The following is an 18,082-nucleotide window of genomic DNA, read 5'->3' as shown; positions in this document are numbered from 1 at the left end:
TATCACAGACACCATGGGTAACTGGCCCTTTTCCAGGGGGCATTCTGAATCCTCAAGGCCATCTCCTTTTCTATCAAACAGAAAATGGCCGAGCAGGGTAACTATAGAGATGTACCAGACATCCCTGAAAGGATAGCAGTTAAGAGAATGTATCTTTAGTTGAGATCATCCTGTGGCAAATAATTATCTTCAGTCAGTGTCCTGTTAGGGATCTTAATCAGGTCGCAAGACAGAAAAGATTGGTTTGAAAGGATTTCTTCACAATTGATGAATTATTAACTAACATTACCTTACAGTTAAGTTAAACATTGTAACTAATTAGAAACCTACCACAAAGGAATGTTTCACTTTGACCACCAACCTTTTTTTTACCTAGGATTATTGCTGTATTAGCTTGAACACAAGCTTTGATGCTTTAATAAAGACCCCCAAATAACAGTGATTTCATAGAAGTTTGTGCTTTCTCATATAGAAAATCAAGAAGGTGATCCAGAGCTGGTATAACAACTTCACAACCACCATTATCCCAGGCTCCTCCTAATCTTATCATCCTGTTATCCTCAACATGTGACTTTTATCTCATGGTCTGTATCAGCCTGCTGGGGCTGCTACAACAAAATACCACAGACTGGGGAGCACAAACAAGAGAAATGTATTTTCTTGCAGCTCTGGAGGCTGGAAGTCCCAGATCAAGGGGCCAACAAGGTTGGTTTCTGGTGAGGCCTCTCTTCCTTACTTGTCAATAACTACCTTTTTGCTGTGTCTGCACGTGAATTTTTTTCTGTGTGTGTGCACATCCCTGGGGTCTCTTCCTCTTTTTTCTGTTTTTTTTTTTTTTTTTTTTTTTTTTTCAGTTGGAGTATAATTGCTTTACAATGTGTGTTTAGTTTCTGTTGTACAATGAAGTGAATCAGCTATATACATGCATATTTCCTCCCTCTTAGACCTCCCTTCCACCGTCTCTCCAATCCCCCCCTCATACCATCACAGAACACTGAACTGAGTTCCCTGTGCTATACCACAGGTGCCCACTAGCTATCTCTTCTACACATTGGGTGTTCCCTGGTGGTCTAGTGGTTAGGATTCAGTGATCTCTTCCTCTTCTTATAAGGGCACCAGCTGTATTGGATTAGAGCCTCACCCTTATGACCTCATTTAACTTCAGTTACCTCCTTAAAGGCCCTATCTTCATATACAATCACATTGGGAATTAGGGCTTCAGCATGTAAATTTTAGGAGGATACAGTATGACCCAGCATAGCTGCCCTAGCTCTCACGTATGTCCACATCCCATCCAGAAAGCAGAGAAAGAAAAAAGGGAAGGACACAAGTCTTCTCTTTAAGGGCATAGCAAGAAATTTAAACCTATCACTTCTACTCCAATCTCATTCAGTTCAGTTCAGTCACTCAGTCACGTCTGACTCTCTGCAACCCCATGGACTGCAGTACGCCAGGCCTCCATGTCCATCACCAACTCCTGGAGCTTACTCAAACTCATATCCATTGAATTGGTGATGCCATCCAACCATTTCATCCTCTGTCATCCCCTTCTCTTCCAGCCTTCAATCTCTCCCAGCATCAAGGTCTTTTCAAATGAGTCAGTTCTTCGCTTCAGGTGGCCAAAGTATTTCAACTTCAACATCAGTCCTTCCAATGAATATTCAGGACTGATTTCCTTTAGAATGGACTGGTTGGATCTCCTTGCAGTCCAAGGGACTCTCAAGAGTCTTCTCCAACACCACAGTTCAAAAGCATCAATTCTTTGGTGCTCAGCTTTCTTTATAGTCCAACTCTCACATGCATACATGACTACTGGAAAAACCATAGCTTTGACTAGATGGATCTTTGTCGGCAAAGTAATGTCTCTGCTTTTTAAATGCTGTCTAGGTTGGTCATAACTTTTCTTCCAAGGAGCAAGCATTTTTTAATTTCATGGCTGCAGTCACCGTCTGCAGTGATTTTGGAGCCCAAAAAAGTAAAGTCTGTCACTGTTTCCCCATCTATTTGCCATGAAGTGATGGGACCAGGTGCCATGATCTTAGTTTTCTGAATATTGAGCTTTAAGCCAACTTTTTCCCTCTCCTCTTTCACTTTCATCAAGAGGTTCTTTAGTTCTTCTTTGCTTTCTGCCATAAGGATGGTGTCATCTGCCTATCTGAGGTTATTAATATTTCTCCCGGCAATCTTGATTCCAGCTTGTATTTCTCACAGCCCAGCATTTCCATGATGTACTCTGCATATAAATTAAATAAGCAGAGAGATAGCTCCTAACCACATGGTCACACTTAACTGCACGGCAGGCTGGGAAATAGATTGTTTAGTGGAACTTCCATGTGCCTGGCTTAAATTTTTATTCAGAAGGGGAGAACAGATGTTATGAGATGACCAGCAGTTTCAGCCACAGTTGGAAAGATTCTGTTGCCTGGTATAATCTTAACATCTCCATTTTGTCCATTCTGCTTTCATTTCCCTTTCATACCCCTCTCTTTCCCCTCCAGAGTCTTGGTTCCACTCAGTGCAACCTGGGAGGAGCCTGTTGCATACTTGGAACTAAAAGCTTCTTTATGGCATCCATAGAAGACAAGAAAGTATTATTATACCAAAAGTTCTCTTTCCCTTCAAGGATGAAGGAGATAAAATATGGGAGGGGATGATGCAACTAGCAATGTAAGAGTAATTAGGGGAGAATGTAGGGTCAAGAAAGAGAAAGGAGATTGGCAACATTAGAGCACTTAGTCTGCTGGTAGGAGTGATAACCCTTTGTTCTATTTTTAAATCTCTGCAACAAGAACAACCTTTTGTGCTGGAGGAAACATTTAGAACCAGTTGATTTTCTATGCTATTTCACTCCGAGCAACAACGGCCTCTTGCCTCCTGCTTCATGTCTCTTGAAAGTGGAATGTCTCCTTTCATTAGCATTTTTAATCTGGTTCCTCCAACATTGTGCAATTTCCTGCTATTTCTTCTCCAGTAATCTAGCCAAGTTCTGCTTTGGGGGGACTCTCCCCTGCTGCTTTAAGGTCTCCCCAAAGCCCTCCGTCATTCTCTTACTCTTCTATGCCTTTGTGGGAACACTTTGTTCTGGTACTCACAGAAGAGCTGAAAGTGCATCTTGTTACCTTGGCCCCATTTCAGTCAACAAGTATTTATTGAGAGCTGCCTTTGCTCCAGTGCTATTCTAGATCCTGTCAAATATAGACATGAAAGAGTCTTGAGGTCTGGAAAGCACCTTAGAGATAGCTGCTCATTTTCCAAATGAGGAAACTGAAGGCCAAAGAATAAACAACTTGCTCCAGGGTCATGAGGCCATTTAGAAAAAGAACCTGCTGAGTTTTCCCATTTCCTACTCTCATGTATGATTTGTCCTTTGATTGGGAAGATGAAATAAAGTGTATGGAATATTATGTCACCTTTTCCAAGCCAAACTTCATGGTTTCAGTATGTTATGCAAATTGCATCATCTCCCAAAGAATTTAGTAAGATTATCTACTAACCCCACCCCCCCAAAAAAATTAATTAAATTATGCGCAATAGCTTCTCCTACCCCATGGCCCTATCTAGATGAACTCATAGTCCAAATTCTGGACATATAAAGCTAAGGGCCAGATCCTGGATCCTCCAGGTGCTGATACTTTGCAGGGACTGTTGGAGAGCAATAAGCCAGACATCTTGGGGTTTACCTTTCTCTTGACCTTGTGTAAGTTGGTAACTGTATCTTCCAAACATCCCTGTGAAGTGAATATCACTATCCCCATTTCATGGATGAAAACATCCAGGCTTAAAGGGGAATTCCTATGCAGGAGACTGGGCTGATTGCCAAAAGATTCTGAAGGGATTCAAGCTTTATTGATGTCTCTTCTTATCCTTAAGTCACATCTGTCTTTTCTTTGTACAGTTTCCCCAGCATGGAATGGCACAGGAGCATGGGGCAGGAGCACATAGGTGGACAGGGACTTGGCTGTCAGGACGAACTTGATGGTGAGTTCTGACCCTCACAGCTGAGCTCTGTGTGCAGCTCCAAGTCTCATGCCCCTCCCTGCACAGGAAGAAGAGCTTTTTCAGGGTGAGGCGCAGGGTGAGCCCCTCTGCCTCCAGAATGGAACTGAGCCCCCTGGAAATAAGCAGGGGCTAGAAAAGACTGTCAGAGCCATGTTGTGGTGGGGAGTAGAGGACTATAGACCAGAGAAGATGCTCAGGCCACGTTCCCACCTGAGATGGCTCTGTTTGGCCTGAAATGAGAGTCCAGGGGAAAGGCAACATTTTGAACCATCTTCCAGAGTCATATGATTGCTCTCTGTGTGGAACTGAGTTCCGCCTCCCTAATCTTCTAGATGGTGCAGGCCTAAGAATGGAGTTTTATATTTGTGTATACATGCAGGAAAAAAAATGTCTGAAATAATATCCATAAAAATATCACTGATTATTAGAGGGGAAGGGTTTGGTGTTTTTTAATTTCTTCTTTCTGCCAATGCTTTCTGCACTTTTAAAAATAATAAGCCAAAATTACTTTTCAATCAGAAAAAATAAAAATTTCTTTCATTGTTGTTTGGGAAAGAAAGAAACCACCACATGTACCCACTAGCTTCTAATGTGATTGCTGCCTTGGGGATATTTGGTAGTTTCAAAATGACTTTGTGTGTAAAGTGATATTCTCTGGCCACACAAACAATTTCAGAAGAGATAGAAGAAATTTAATCTAAGAGCATGTCTGTACTAAACCGGCTTTTAATCTGAGAGCATGTTTGTATTAAACCAATCACACATCCCACCTTTTCTGGTTCCCAGAATAGGCTGTCTGGTATTTCATGTCCCCACACATCATCACCTTCAAACTTTCCAGCTACTTGCTCACTGTCCCTTAGGGCAAAAAGAGCAATTTACAGCTAATTGTCATTAGCCAGGATCTAGTATAAGAAGCTCACAAAACAAATGGGGAAAATGAGTGTGGATTTTCCAAATTGGGATCCAAGGAGAAAGATGACCACACCACAGTGAGGAACAGGAGGTAGACAAGAGTCAAAATAGATAAGAACCAAAATGCCCACTTAGTACGCTAGAGTGAAGCCAGTTAAATGTTGGCCTAGGAACTATGGCAGGCTGCAGATTTCCTTCTTTGCAGACCTCTTCTCCATAAACATGTGAACATCCAATAGGATTTGTTTATGTGATTGTCTGCATAAAGGCACAGAGATAGACTCCATCAATTTCCCAATGTGTGGTTACAGACAATTCATATTTTACTGTATCTCAAGAAGAAAACAGCAATTGCAGACCTACCCCCTTCTCCTTCTCTATCCTGAGTGTGGCATTCTTAAAATTCATCAACTTTTCCTAAAGGCTGTAGTTTTCAGAGTCCAAGTTATATAATGCATCAGGGCTGGATCACTGAAAAGGAAGAAGGAGGTATTATTCCCTCTATTCCTACGAGGTAGAGGGGAACAAAGGTACAAGGGTCAGATTCCCACCATTTTTGAAGAACTGGATCTTTGTTGGAGAAGGAGTGCTTTCTTAGGCTTTGGCTGTCCCACATGTAGCCATATGTGAGTATGTAAATTTATGTTAATTAAATTAGGTGAGGGAGTCTTGGAGACACAGACACAGACAGAAAGTTCCTGAGCTAGGACCTCCTCCTGCTTTCATTTTTCTTACTTGTTTGAGAATTCTAACAGAAAGTATTGACTACCTCCAAAAAACTGGGCAACGAATTTTTGTTTTAAAAGAGTCTACTTTCTTTTCATGTGACAGGAAGAAGCTTAGAGGGAGGCACAGTTCAGTTCAGTTCAGTCACTCAGTCATGTCCAACTCTTTGTGACCCCATGAACCACAGCATGCCAGGCCTCCCTGTCCATCACCAACTCCCGGAGTTTACCCAAACTCATGTCCATTGAGTTAGTGATGCCATCCAACCATCTCTTCCTCTGTCATCCCTTTCTCCTCCTGCCCTCAATCTTTTCCAGCATCAGGATCTTTTTGAATGAATCAGCTCTTTGCATCAGGTGGCCAAAGTATTGGACTTTCAGCTTCAACATCAGTCCTTCCAATGAATACCCAGGACTGATCTCCTTTAGAATGGACCGGTTGGATCTCCTTGCAGTCCAAGGGACTCTCAAGAGTCTTCTCCAACACCACAGTTCAACAGCATCAATTCTTTGGTGCTCGCTTTCTTTCTAGTCCAACTCTCACATCCATACATGACTACTGGAAAAACCATAGCCTTGACTAGAGGGTCGCTCAGGTCTCCTGCATTGCAGGCAGACGCTTTACCGTCTGAGCCACCAGGGAAGTTCCCCTGACTAGAGGGAGGCACATCCAGTGACTAACTATGGGACTCAGAGTGGGACAGGAGGACCTTGGGTGAGAAGGAGAATGGGGAGATGCCGAGGGATTTTCACTTGTTCCCATATCCACCTCTGGGTTGTTGAGGTTTTTTTTCTTTGATGAGGTTATTTTCATTTCTAGTGTGAGAAAACTATTACAGAGACTTAAAAATAAATAAGCAAACAAACACATGGATCCAAAATGCTAGCTAATCTCATTTTTCTTCTCTAAGAACAAAGATTGTGAAGAATAATAAACAAACATTGGGGGGGAAATCTTGTTTGTTTCCAGCCTCCATGTGTTTTGCCTGGTCCAAAGCAGCTGTCATGGCATTGTTTACCCATGATGTGTGCGTGACTTGGGTTGGCTTCATGTCCTGGGCTCTGCAATTCTAAAATTAATAGGAGGCTAACTGGGGAACTTCCCTGTCTTCAGTGCTATAGGGGCACAGATTTGAGTTCTTGAATTTGTTTGGTAAATCCTTCCTTCCATTTTAAGAGATAACTCTTTGTCTTATTTAGGGGTCAAATTCACTGAGATGCTGAGCTTGCTCTTTATCAACATGGTCATAGAGGTATGTCCTATCTATCTATCTAAAGGAAATCAGTCCTGGGTGTTCATTGCAAGGACTGATGTTGAAGCTAAAACTCTGGTATTTTGGCCACCTGATATGAAGAACTGACTCATTTGAAAAGACCCTTATGATGGGAAAGATTGAAGGCAGGAGGAGAAGGGGACGACAGAGGATGAGATGGTTGGATTGCATCACCGACTCAATGGACAAGAGTTTTGGGTAAACTCCAGGAGTTGGTGATGGACAGGAAGGCCTGGAGTGCTGCAGTTCTTGGGGTCACAAAGAGTCGGACACGACTAAGTGACTGAACTGAACTGATCTATCTATCTACCTATCTTCAACCATCCAAGTCTTTTTCCTGTTAAGTAAGTTTAAAAACTTCCCAGCTAGTATATATGGAACATTATAATTCACTAAAAGCTGAATACAAATGGAAATTGACAAATAGCTAAGAAAATTTCAAGTAGGAATCTCATGATTATTTATGAAATTTATGCTCTGATTCTTCTCTCAAGATTTCTTAGTTCTTTTTAAAATACAATGTCAAAAAGAGTGGATATATGTATGTGTATAACAGGTTCACTTTGCTGTGTACCTGCAACAAATACAATATTGTAAATCAACTATACTCCAATAAAATTTTTAAATGAAATCTCAAAATCCCAGGTTATAATAATTGAATTTTCTGCAGCATAATGTAGTAATGTTTCAGTCCAGTTGCTTTCAGTTACAAGTAACAGAATACCTCCATTAAAAGTGGTTTTAAACAGAAAGGAATTTAGTTATCTCATAAAACAATCATTTGAGAGGTAGGCAGGCAAGGACAGAGCTGAATCAGCAGATCAGCAGCATCATTAAGGATGGAAGTTCTTTTCTTCTCTCCACTCTGTCATCTTCAAGATTGGCAGCATAGCTGCAAAAATGCTGCCACTTGCCAGGCAACACGGTTATGCCCCGCAATATCTGGAAGAGAGAGATTGAAAAGATAGAGACAGGAATTTTTTGCCCAGCATCTTCTTCTATTAGGAGGGAAATTCTTCCCCAGAAACCCCCCAGCTGAGGTCTCATTGGCCAACACTGGGTCACATATTCTAGCTGCAAGGGAGGCAGGAAGAGAACACCACTCCAGTCCCTTCCAGGAAGGAAGAATGGCAGCCAACAGGTCAGCCACACAGAGATTGATAGGATCAGAGCCTCTGGTACCAAACTGATGAGAATGCTGTCTCTTTCACTTAATACCACTGCAAACTTGAGCAAGTTACTCAATTACTCAGTGCCTTAGTTTCTCCTCTGCTGTGCGAAATAAATTCTACCATATATATATAAAGCCCTTTATAGTGTCTGGCATGTGCTGCCTATTAGGCATCATGGTTATTTGCATATCTAGGATGACAGAGGGTCTCCTGGGGTTTGGAGTTCATCCAGATGCTCCTGCTGAAAATTTGGCAGACAAGTTGGATTTAAGTTGCGGTGATGTTAAATTCCTATAGGACCATAACCACAATGGCCAACATTCGCTGGATCATGGAAAAAGCAAGAGAGTTCCAGAAAAACACCTATTTCTGCTTTATTGACTATGCCAAAGCCTTTGACTGTGTGGATCACAGTAAACTGTGGAAAATTCTGAAAGAGATGGGAATACCAGACCACCTGACCTGCCTCTTGAGAAATCTGTATGCAGGTCAGGAAGCAACAGTTAGAACTGGACATGCAACAACAGACTGGTTCCAAATAGGAAAAGGAGTACATCAAGGCTGTATATTGTCACCCTGCTTATTTAACTTATATATAGAGTACATCATGAGAAATGCTGGACTGGAAGAAACACAAGCTGGAATCAAGATTCCTGGGAGAAATATCAATAACCTCAGATATGCAGATGACACCACCCTTATAGCAGAAAGTGAAGAGGAACTAAAAAGCCTCTTGATGAAAGTGAAAGAGGAGAGTGAAAAAGTTGGCTTAAAGCTCAACATTCAGAAAACGAAGGTCATGGCATCCAGTCCCATTATTTCATGGGAAATAGATGAGGAAACAGTGGAAACAGTGTCAGACTTTATTTTGGGGGGCTCAAAAATCACTGCAGATGGTGACTGCAGCCATGAAATTAAAAGACGCTTACTCCTTGGAAGAAAAGTTATGACCAATCTAGATAACATATTCAAAAGCAGAGACATTACTTTGCTGAAGGCTATGGTTTTTCCTGTGGTCATGTATGGATGTGAGAGTTGGACTGTGAAGAAGGCTGAGTGCCAAAGAATTGATGCTTTTGAAGTGTGGTGTTGGAGAAGACTCTTGAGAGTCCTTTGGACTGCAAGAAGATCCAACCAGTCCATCCTAAAGGAGATCAGTCCTGGGTGTTCTTTGGAAGGAATGATGCTGAAGCTGAAACTCCAGTACTTTGGCCACCTCATGAGAAGAGTTGACTCATTGGAAAAGACTCTGATGCTGGGAGGGATTGGGGGCAGGAGGAGAAGGGGACGACAGGATGAGATGGCTGGGTGGCATCACTGACTCAATGGACGTGAGTCTGAGTTAACTCCGGGAGTTGGTGATGAACAGGGAGGCCTGGTGTGCTGCGATTCATGGGGTCGGAAAGAGTCGGACACGACTGAGCGAATGAACTGAACTGAACTGAACCACAATGGCTGTCCTCAATTCTTCAGACTTAATGCTTAATATTGTTATATATTTTTAAAATCTTTTAGCTGACAGCCTTGTCTATTAAATTATTTCCAAAAAAACTTCCCAGAGATAGAAAGAGTGTCTTTGGTTCCTATGGGAGATGCCAACCTCCTCCAAGATTCCATCTCTTCCTCTCTCACATTGCTTATGTGTCTGACTTTTTGGTCTGTTCTCATTGCAGCTTAATGCAGACACTAGTTCACACAGTCCTAGACCTCATCTCAGCTCTGTTTCCCAATCCCCTGGCATCAAATGAGGGCAAATTCAGGATGAGGACAGAAAGTAGCTCTTAGGAGTTTCCTTTAAAATTTGATACACTGTTAAATGGGATGGAAATTGGCACAACCTTTCTGAAGTACAATTTGACACATGAAATATTTAAATACATAATTCCCTTGACCCACTTCTATGCATGTAAGCAAGAAATAAAATTCATAAGGCATTGCTTGCCATAGCAAAAAAAAAATTAACAACCTAGATGTCCATTAATAGTAAATATGTTAAATAATTAGAGCATTACCATAATATAAGATTGCTATATCGGAACATTTTTTAAAACATGAGGAAGATCTTTATGTACTGACATGAAGGGATGCCTACAGTATATTATTGAGCTTAAAAACAACAAAACACAGACTGTTGTTTACCATACTGTATCAGTTTTCTATGGTTGCATAGTAAACCATTCCAAAGCTTTAGTGTCTTAAAACAACTGTATTTATTCACAGCTCTTTGATTTGGCATTTGAGTTGGGCTCAGCAAGAACAGCCTGTCTTTACTGAACGTGCTGCTGGCTGGACTCACTCGTGTATCTGAGGCCTCGGCCGGTATGTCAGGGACAAGTCCCTCCCTCTTCCTGTTCTCTCATCCTCAAGGAGGCGAGTCCAGGCTGCTCACATGGCAGGAGCACTCCAAGAGGGTGGGAGCAGCAAAAGGAAACCTGGTTGCTTGGCGCAGGACGCTGACAGCATCATTTCCCCCAGATTCTACTGGTCAAAGCAAGTTTCAAGGTCAGACCAGAATCAAGGAGTGGAGAAAGAGACTTCTCCTCTTCATGGGAGTTGCTGTCTCAGAGCCATCATCCAAAATGCCCTTCAACCACCCTCACTTCCTGAGATCCATGCCTCTGTGTAGCCCTTCCCTTATTGAACTTGGACTGTCTGTGGGACCACCAGAATGTCTGAGTGTGTGTTGGAGTGTGACGTCAGAGTCTAGATCACACCAGGTCTTGCACCTTCCACCTTGCTCTCTTGGTTCTCTCCCTGTGGGGGAAGTCAGATGCCATTTCATGAGGAAATTCATGTGGAGAGGCCCGCATGTATAGGAAGTGAGGCCTCCTGCCAACAACCGGCACGGGTGTGTCAGCTGTGGGAGTGAGCCACCACGGAAGGCAATCCTCCAGCCCCAGTCAGGTGTGCAGGAGTGTAGCCCCAGCCAGAATGTGACTACAGCCTCGGGAGAGCCCCTCAGCCCCCCAGAACCTAGAACTACTGCTCAAGCCCCTCTTGTCCATGGAAGCTGAGAGATAGTAAATGATTAGTGTTTTTTTTAAGTCACTAAATATTAGAATGACTTGTTATACAATGTTCAAGAATGAATGAGATGCAAATAATTTGTGGCTTCTGTGTGTGTGTGTGTGTATACATAAATATACACAAAGATAAATGTTGTCTATCTATTTAATATTTATCCCTAGAGACCAGGAATAAGGGTGTGTGTCTGTGTGTGTGTGTTGTTGTTGTCTGGCACTAAGGGGCAGGCAGACATACTTTTTAATTAAGGCCCTTTTTTCTTCAGACTTGTTTGAGTTTTCTACTAGGAAAGCTTTACTTCTATAATTGTTTAAACAAAAACATTTTCCCTGCTATTTCAAAGCATTTGTATGTACACATGAATATGAGCAACTGGGCTAGGTACAGAAGGAGGAGGTACAGATCCATTGAGAGGCCCCCTCGCACAATTTTTCTGGACACTTCAGTTCTAGTAATGGTGCCACATGCCCCCAGCACATCAGCACAGGCTTGCTCTACGGAGATGAACACTGTCCAACCAAGCATAGCATCAAGACTGCAGTAATAAGGCAACTACAGTGAGATTTAAGCATCCGTTTTCTTTTTAAATGAGATTTTCCCAAAAAGACAACATCCAACTGAGTCACTGAAATGCAATTAGTACATACAGCTGGATCGAGTTTAGAACACTGAGAATCTGTTTGAAAAAACACATGAAATGGGGTCCAGCTGTCTGAACTTTTTAGTTTTGTGAAATCCACATTTAAAAACAAAACCCGCCTATATATTTTCTGACCGTTTTTTCATTGCAATGTGGTTTTACAAATGAACCAACCCAATCAATTCATCAGTGCAATTGACCAGACCTCTTAAAAATAAGGAATCTAAAGCCTTTTGTCCCCTGAAAATAGAGATAAATGTCATAGAATCTTGGTTTTTTTTCCCTAAAGTCTGTGGTAACTCCATGCATTTCTGGGTTTTAAGAAATCTGAATGCCCGTCACATTATTATTTCCATTCATTTATTTATTATTGCTATATTAATTTGTTATTTAACAAGTATTGACAGTATCCTCTGAGCTAGAAACAAAATTCTAGAGGAGACTACAGTTTTTGCCTAAGAGATCACAGTCTTGTCTTCTCCGTGATTGTCCCAGAATGTACAATATTTACTCTTATGGCATTTCATATAGCCCTGAAAGAGGTATTTCCCCTTAAATGGATATATCTCTAACTTAAAAAAAAAAAGTATATAGTAAAGAAATATATATGTAAAGATGACATCTTCCTAACCCCTGGGAATCATAAGCAGAGCATTGAGAATTTCTAATATTTGTGACACAGTGGACGAGTTCAAACACATGTGGTCTTTCTACTCAGGTTAAGTTTAGAGACATTGCAAAGAAAATTGGACTTTTCTTAATGTAACAACTCATTTTATTTATTTTTATTGCCCAACCTCTGCACCCAAATCCAATTTAAGACAGTAATCTGGGGCATCTCATGTGTTTAAATATGAAAAAGACAACCTTTCTTCAGAGATTGCAAACAATTTTCCCAGGAACTGTTAGGAGAAATTCAGTGGTAAAGAATCTGCCTGCCAAGGCAGAAGCTGCAGGAGACGCGGGTTCCACGCCTGAGTCAGGAAGATTCCCCTGTAGGAGAAAATGGCAACTCTCTCCAGTATTCTTGCCTGGAGAATCCCATGGACAGGGGAGCCTGGTAGGTTATGGTCCATGGGGCCTCAAAGAGTTGGACATGACTGTGATTACACACGCATGCATGTACATGCAGCCACTGCCAGTAATTTGGGATTTCTGGCATGCAGGTTTGAGAGCTACATATTTAATTCATGTGCCTAGCACCAGGACCTGCCGTGGTTTTGAGCAAGCCCCCTATAGCCTTCTAGCCTATTCCCTTCAGTGACGTGATATTTATTTGTGAACAAAGCTTTGTAAAACTATGGTTACACGGATGACAAAATCTGGAGTCGGGATGCATGGCAGTGTGAATTTGTTTGGGTTGACTCAAGGGCAAAGCTGATTCATATAAAATTCCTCAGGGAGTTTTCCTGGGTTTTGTTGAAAAATCTAGGATGTAGAAAGACTTCATTTTAACCCTGATTTTGGAGGCTTAATAACTGGCAAACACTTGATGTACACACTTTATAACTCAAGTGTTAGATTTATTTTCACATATGTTTTACACATAGATATAGAAAAGTTGTTTATGAGGGGCTTCCCTGGTGGTCCAGTAATTAACAGTCCACCTTGTAATGCAAGGGATGTAGGTTCGATCCCTGGTCTGAGAAGATTCCGCATGTCATGGAGCAACTAAGCCTGTGCACCTCAATTACTGAGCTCTGGAGCCCACGAGCCACAACTAGAGAACCATGCACTAAAACTGAGACTCAATGAGGCCAATTAAATAATTTTTTTTAATGGACGTGATTTTTTTTTAAAGTTGTTTACGAAAGAAAAAGGTTAAACTACAACACAAATTACTGATTCTGGTTGAGGACAGACATCTAGAGCAAGGGGGATCTTAAGACAGCATCTGCTTTCTGAGGAGGTAGATTGAGAACGAAGGTTTCCTGCCGCCTTCCCTGAACTACAAGACCCACAGGAGTCTGACTCCTCCAGCCAACAAGAGGGAAGAAAATGGAAGCAAGAAAGCAGAGGCCTGTGTCCACTGGCCTGGCATCCCCACACGCCCTGCCTCTAACGGGGAGGTGGGGGCTGCATAGTCACCACCTCCCTTCATCCGAGTCTTGCCAGACAAGATCCAGGAGGCAAAGGAAAAGAGGTCTTTGCTTTTCAATGCAGCAGTCAAGTACCTGGCATAGGGGGCCCAGAAAGGACCTTCTCACCCTGTCTTTCCAATCAGATTGGCCATCACGTCTCTTCTTGGGAGCAGCACCAGGAAAGCTGGGGAGGGGAGGGTAGATGGAAGTGCAGTTCTAGATTGCTCCTTCCTGGGGAATGAGTCACAAGTTCCTTCTGAAATATGAACAGGAAAATAAATATTTCTTGGCTGTGCCTCAACACCAGTAAATAAAATGCCTGTGAGAATAAATCATCTCATGGGCCTCCCCAATGCCATCTAACACATGCTCACCAGGACCCGAATTCAATGAGCAGTCAGGGAGGGTGTGGCTGATGATGAGTCTCCATATTTTAGAAAATTTACAGGAAACACAAAATGTTCCTGCTTAGAGGTTTGTTTTTTTATTTGGGTTTTTTGGGGGTATGTCAGTTGTTCGAGAATTTGGAACAGATTTTTCCACATAAACTGATGTTCTAAATCTAAATGGTGTTTGGCTTCCTAAAACTGGCCCCCCAAAGTTTTTATAGCAGTACAGTCTTTGCCTTATTGTTTTCATGGGAAATTAATTACAAAATTAACACAGTCAGAAATGCATTAGTCCTGGGTCCACACCAGTCCACCCCCTTCTTCTCCCCTGACATCTCCCTGGGCCATGTTGTGGCACTCCCAGATGTAACAGCCAGTGGTCTCTCAGAAGGGAGAACGGGGTTAGATTCTCTGAGACCACAGTTCTTTGCTAATTCTCGACATCTACATCTATGAATTCTATCTGTGTTTGAATAAGAACTAGTAAGTACCTCTCAACAGCTATTTAACAAACTCTTCCTTAAGTGATCTGAATTGAGAGGAAAAGATTTTTCTCATTTAATTACTCATTCGTTCATTCAGCTTAAAAAAATTTGGAACCTGGACATGTAGCTGTGAACCAAACGGACATAGTTCCTGCTTTCCTAGTTGTAGGTGGAGGAGTGGACATAGGAGGGTAAACTGTATAAGTTCTATATTAAGGAAATAAGCAAATAAATAATACACTTACAAATTACATCAAATACTACAAAGAAAATAGGTGTTGGGGGGATATGCCTCTAGGAAATGACATTTGCGCTGAGACCTGGAAGATGAGAAAGAGGCAGGAAGAGAGTGAGTTTGTGTGCTTTTGGCAGAAGATCTGGGAATGGGGGTGTGAAGGTCAGTACACGCCAGCCCAAGATTAGCAAAGCTCTGAGGTGGAGAAAAGTTTGGAGTGTTCAAGAAACTGACAGTAAGCTAATGTCGCCAAGGCAATGTTGGAGAGGTGAGTGGGGATCAAATTATGCCAAGACTAGCTGGCCAGTTCAGAGATTTCATATTTCCTCCTTATTGCACTGGAAAGCCTTGAGGCTTTTAGGTAAGTTAATGGCCTCATGTGACTTATCTTTGAAAAATCTACTCTGGCTGGAATGTGGAACTTAGATTTGGCTAGGGGGGCAACATGGGCAGCAAGAAGACCAGCTAGGAGCCAAGATGAGGGCTGAAGTTGGGTCGGCATTTGTGGTAGCAGAAGTTTTGAATAGAAAGTTGCAGTTGATATCAGTTTAGGAGGTGAGATTGACAGAACAGACTCATGGGTTGGTTGTGGGACTGGAGGGAGAGACGGGAGCACTTGGGTGGCTGGAAAGATCATTGGCTAAGATGAAAGCAGCTGCTGCTGCTGCTAAGTCGCTTCAGTTGTGTCTGACTCTGTGCAACCCCATACACGGCAGCCCACCAGGCTCCTGTGTGCCTGGGGTTTTCCAGGCAAGAATACTGGACTGGGTTGCCATTTCCTTCTCCATGGAAGCAGCAGGAGGGGGAAAAAGAGGTAGAAGGCTTGGCTTTGCCTGAGTGGAGTTGGAGATGGCAGTGAGATTCTGAGAACACGACTGGGAACTCAGAAGAGAGTTCTGAGCCAGAGATCCAAATATGGGAGTTGTTGGCACAGAGATGGTGTTTAAAGCCTCAGGGTGGAACTTCGCACTCCTCATTGCCTCTCCCATTTGCAGACACAGGTGGGCAAACTATCAGTGCATGGAGGAGGATAAGGAAAGCAATCAGCCCATAATGGTCTCGGGAAACCATATTCTGCCTCCTATTCTGATAAATCCACATTCACCCTGGGCATCTTGTAAGCATACAAACAAGCCTAAAAGAAAGTGAGTTAATCTTCTGATTTCTTGCTCACAGTATATTGAAATATGGAGGGGAGAGATGAATTAGGAATTTGGGAATAATACATACACACTATCAAGTAGAACATAGATAAATAATAAGGACCTACTGTATACCACGGGACCTATACTCAATATTCGGTTTAAAAATCTATGTGGAAAAAGAATCTGAAAAAAATATATATATATAACTGAATCACTTTGCTGTGAAACTATCACCTGAAACTAATACAACAATGTAAATCAACTATACTCCGATAAAAAAGAAAATAAAAGAATCCTGAAATAGCTCCTCTAGCATTTTACATAATTCAGTTTTAAGATTCCTCCTTCAAAATGCACCAAAAATGACATTTTCTCTGCATACAAGTGGACACATTACTTTTAGGGACACTTAGAATGGCCATATTTCCTTGCATGGCAAAGTTGTGCTTGCTTTCCCATAATAATTAAAATCCGTGAGGATTCTAATTGCATCTGGATGCCTCTGCTGAGTTGGAACCTGTCACTCATCTACAGCATCCCACACCGAACGGAAAGGACATGCTAAAGCCGTGCCATTTGAGCAGACCCAGGTCCCACACTGTGAGTTGCCAGGGAGTGAGTAATTCTGGCCTTGGAAAGGGCACATTTGTAAAGCTAAATTAATACGTCCTGTTTTTCATCCGTGACTTCTCTCTGTTTCCAGTTTTAAACAGTCAGCTGCCTTGGTTACATGACCATGCAAAAAAAGAAAAAAAATGGGGTGGGGGGAGGTTTGTATGTTTATTGTCAATCCCAGAATGGACTCAACTCTTGGAACCAACTCAATCAGTACTGATCCAGATGCTCAAAGGAGAGGAAGGAGAAATAAAATCCATCTACCTCATTACCTTTCTGAATGGAAACCCCCAAAGCATCTGACAGTCCCCAAGTCTGCTATCTTTATTCCCTGGTGGTGAAAAGCTGTGAAGCAGATGAGGAACATGAAAGCTTTCATTACATCAGCTCCCTTCCAACATTTTGGTTTTCATTTCATACGATAAGGTTGAAAGGCCCATTTGACTGTTATAAATTGCCTTTCCTCATCAAAGAACTCCAAGACCAGAGTCTGTAAACATATCTGGACACTGTGTTTAGTTGTAAACCACTGGGAAAGAAAAATGAAATGACATCTAAACTAAAAGCCCGGCCCCTTTCCAATCTTCTTTTTTTATTGCTATAAATCTAGTAAATAAGTCTTTAGTTTCTGTTGAGAATGAAAGCTGACCAACCTCAGACTTAAAGGCATATGTGGCCCCAGAGTAAAGTACCCCCAAGCTCCACAAAACCAAATGCAAGTGTCCCATGTGCAAGCAGCGGCCCTAATGTCGCAAGTTCTATATTTACAAAAACGGACAACTTAGACGTTGCTGGGAGGCATCTCCTTGTCTCCTAATTACAGGTTTTACTTTCCTTTGACCAGCAGCCAGTTGCCCTGGGTAACTGCACTGGAGAGCTACATGCTAACAGTTGGAAGTAAAGATGAGCCCCCCCACCCCAAAAAAAAAGTGTTGCAGTAGGACCTGAGGACTGAACATACATGTGCTGATTTCTTCTCATCAAGCAGAAGTTTCCAGGCTGGAACTTAAAATTATTCATCCCCTGGATTATTGATTAAAAGAAGCTTGTAACTGTTAGGCTTCTAGAGTCAAAAAGACAAATTTGTGTGATCAGGCCATAACTGAAGCACACACAGAGGCCAAGAGATTTACAGGGCCCTTCCTTCTGGGTCAGTCAGAATCACAGTGGAGAACTGGGTGAAAGCAGCCAGCAGCACCCCCTTGGAGAAGAAGAGAGGGTGCCGTGATAGGTGAGTCCTATGTACGAGTCACATAAAGGTAGCACCACTTGGTAACTCCTGGAAGAGGTCATTAAACTAACCGATGAGCTGTGGTTCTGTTTAGAATTCTATTCGCAGGCCTAAGAGTTTGTTTAAGCAACTCTTTGTCCATCACAGGAGCT

The sequence above is a fragment of the Capra hircus genome, chromosome 6 (assembly GCF_001704415.2).
Source record: "Capra hircus breed San Clemente chromosome 6, ASM170441v1, whole genome shotgun sequence".
In the NCBI taxonomy this organism is placed as follows: Eukaryota; Metazoa; Chordata; class Mammalia; order Artiodactyla; family Bovidae; genus Capra; species Capra hircus.
This window is presented reverse-complemented; position numbering follows the sequence as displayed.